General features: G+C 39.4%; 1 pseudogene; it reads left to right on the top strand.

The window, feature by feature from the left end:
• Positions 1 to 1,783: 1,783 nt before the first annotated feature.
• On the top strand, positions 1,784 to 2,585 carry LOC111539949 (annotated as a pseudogene).
• The last annotated feature ends 1,140 nt before the right edge of the window (positions 2,586 to 3,725 follow it).

The raw sequence follows: 3,725 nt of genomic DNA, 5'->3' as shown, positions 1-3,725 counted from the left end.
CAATAATAAAGAGGGAGTATAGGGAGAAAGTCGTCAGGGAAGAGGCCTCAGCCAGTAGCTGGAACTGGCCACATGAGCAGCTTCAATGGTAGGGCCAGTCTTGGAAGCTCCAAAGAAGGAAGAAAGGCAAATCTCACTTCCAGTACACTAAAACTGGTGGACACTGGGGACAGGGCAGAGACAGGAGATACTTGTCTAGAATACAGAATCAGAGTGTGAACAACAGAGGGAAGGATGGAATGCTGAGCCATCATCCTGACCAAGGGGCAAGGATGAGTAAATGCAGTGTTCAATGTTTGAAATGGGCTGGGCAGAGCTAATGGCAGGGATTATTTGAGCCTACCTTCCAAGTTTAGAGGAATAGAAGAGCAGAAAATTAAGATATCAACTGATCTTTCTCTTCTCTGAACTCTTAGGAATTCTTAATGCATAGAAACATACAATTTAACACTAGCTTGTTCTCACCTTGTCCCTTAATCTAATTTTTTTCTTAATTGCAAGGGCCAGAAACCTATTCAAACTAACTCAAGTTAAAAGGGATGTCAAATGGCAAGACTATAGCAAGGTCTCAGAGAGATTCAGGAAATGCAAAACAAATAAGATTCAGGAAGGGAGAAAGCCAGGAATCTTGAAGACCAGCCACACTTCATTTCCCTCTCTCTTATGGATTGCCTATTTCTTTGCATAACTATTTCATCTAGATTTCCACTGTTCTTTACCTGGTCCATCTGTACTTCCATTTTCTCAAAACCCCAATGTCCCATTATGCTACCCAAACCTGACTTCATGACCTCTCATTCGAGCACCCATCACCAATTTGTTGAGTTTCTCTATTTCTTAAGTGTAAATTCCTTGTTAGGGGAATATAATTGACTTGACTTTTCTTTTCCCATAAAGACTCCAAGGCATGGGTGGCTATCTGTGGGTGGGGTGTTCACCTCAAATGATCTGGGGGATAAGGCAAGTTGAACCCCTTGGTTCTCAACAGTGATTGAAGGGAGGAGACCTCTGTGGATTATGAGTAAGGTATATGGGGACACATTTCTAGGACATATTCCCAATACGTTGTGAGATTCTGGAGGGCTAGAATAGTGACATGTCTCGGGTACACATGTAGTAGAAGCTCCCTTATTCAACCTCCACTTAGCTGACTCTCCAAATTTACTTATGATCTCCATTTCCTCTAGAAAACTTACTGCTCCATGCCCATGGCATAGAGAAGTCTGTCAGCTAGGAAGCCGCTCTGTGTCTACTTCTTCCCTTGAGTTATGAGCTTGCCAAGGATCAGCCATGTTTGTTGCCCTATGTCCTTACACCAGTAGTGCTTTCACTTAATAGATAAATTTAGAGCATGTGAATTAAAAAACTGTTTCTACAAAAACTGATTTGAATGCTGTGAAAAGATACATAAAATTGAACCACACATACACAAAAACTTCACTCTCAAATTAGATGTGAGAAAGACAATCAAATAATGTAGGGGGAAATGTATGAACAATCTGCAAGTCATCCACAGTCAGCTTGCATGAAAACTGTCTTTATGTTGTTGAGTCTGTTTATGTTGTTGAAAGAAACCAAAACTGGAAATAATAGATTATTCACTATAGATATGATTTTTTCCAGAAAGATCATACAGAACTCTTATCAGCTGATCTAGAACCAAAGCACAGGTCTTAGCTTTCCATGAAAAACTGGCAAATGAATTTATATGTATATGTATTTACATGAATTTATATGTTTACATATTAACTTCAGGTATATGTACAATTAAAATGTTGGATGTATTGAAACAGCCAATCATGATAAGGAAAACTTTTTCCATTATAGTGAGTTCACTGGTGATGTTGATAGCTTGGAACTGGGGGTCATGGTCGAGTATAGCTTGTTCAAAGGCAAAGGCAACAAAGTCAGTGCAGAAAAAGTGAACAAAACACACTCAGTGAATGGCATTACTGAGGAAGCTGATCCCACCATTTACTCTGGCAAAGTCATTCGCCCCCTGAGGAGTGTTGATCCAACACAGACTGAGTACCGAGGAATGATTGAGATTGTGGAGGGGGGCGATATGAAAGGTGATGTCTATCCATTTGGTGTCGTTGGGATGGCCAACAATAGGGATTGCCTGCAGAAAGGGGAAAGCGTCAAGTTCCAATTGTGTGTCGTGGGCCAAAAATGCACAAACTATGGCTTACAACATCACATCCCTGCATAGGGCCACAGTGGAATGTGTGAAAGATCAGTTTGGCTTCATTAACTACGAAGTAGGAGATAGCCAGAAGCTCTTTTTCCGTGTGAAAGAAGTTCAGGATGGCATTGAGCTACAGGCAGGAGATGAGGTGGAGTTCTCAGTGATTCTTCATCAGCACACTGGCAAGTGCAGTGCCTGTAATGTTTGGCGAGTCTATGAGGGCCCCAAGGCTGTTGCAGCTCCTCGACCTGATTGGTTGGTCAATCGTTTGAAGAACATCACTCTAGATGATGCCAGTGCTCCTCACCTAATGGTTCTTCATCAGCCAAGGGGACCAGATAACTCAATGGGGTTTGGTGCAGAAAGAAAGATCCGTCAAGCTGATGTCATTGACTAACCACATCCACAAAATATATCTTTAATCCACTATGATCAAATTGGGGAGAATCTGGTGAAGGGTTCTGAATATCTCCCTCTTCATCCCTCCTGAATCTGGAATACTTATTCTATTGAGCTATTACACCAGTTTTAACACCTTCCTCGTGTTATGTTTTTAAAAAAATAAATTTAAGAAAACCATTTTAAAATAATGCACAGTTCAGCGTGGAAAACTTAAGGCCGCGCCTTATAGTGTCAATTTTAGGAGTTTTATTTGGAGCATTTAACGCAACTGGTAATTGCAAAATCCACTTCACCTGTGTAAGTGAAAAATATAGACTGTTATCTTGTTGGCCCTATGAAATTCTGCACTTTTCATTATATACTCTACCTTCATTAACTACTTCTGACAAGATGTTCTGCCTTAGCACTAAGTTGCATTCTTTTTCTTTTTTTTCCTGTTCATTATGCTTTAATTCTGAGGACCATATGAGGGTAGAATATATTATCTTTTAAAAATTACAAAAATTTGTATAGGCAAACCGTTTCTTAAAGTTATGGCCAAATTTTAAAATGTTATTTTTTATGTCATTTATAATCTTGTCACAATCCACTTAAAGAAGTTTGTTTATATTTCAGTGAAAATTATCTTCCAGAGTAGGTTTTTTTCTTGAGTTGAGGGGTAACTTTACTACAATTAGTAAGTATGGTACAGAATTTCATGCAAATGAGGAGTGCCAGCAGTGTGATAATTTAAACATATTTAAACAAAAACAAAAAAAATAATGCACAAACTTGCTGTTGCTTGGATCAATGCAGCTTCTAGGACCCTGTTTCTTTTACTGATTTAAAAACAAAACAAACAAAATAAATAAAAATGTTGTGCCTGAAATGAATCTTGTTTTTTTTTTTTTTTAAATAAGTAGCCACCTGGTTACTGTGTCCTGTAAAATACAGACATTTGACCCTTGATGTAGCTTCTGTTCAACTTTATATCTCAGGAATGGATGGGTCTAATTTCTTGGCCCTCTTCTTGAATTGGCCATAGACAGGGTCCCCGGTCAGTGGACTGAAGGCTTTGTCTAAGATGACAAGGGTCAGCTCAAGGGATGTGGAGGAGGATGCTTTTATCTTCCCCCTTGTCGTCTGAGGTTTTGAT

The sequence above is a fragment of the Piliocolobus tephrosceles genome, chromosome 4 (genome assembly GCF_002776525.5).
Source record: "Piliocolobus tephrosceles isolate RC106 chromosome 4, ASM277652v3, whole genome shotgun sequence".
In the NCBI taxonomy this organism is placed as follows: domain Eukaryota; kingdom Metazoa; phylum Chordata; class Mammalia; order Primates; family Cercopithecidae; genus Piliocolobus; species Piliocolobus tephrosceles.
Note: the sequence above shows the minus strand (reverse complement) of the source record. Positions and strands in the feature narration are given on the sequence as shown.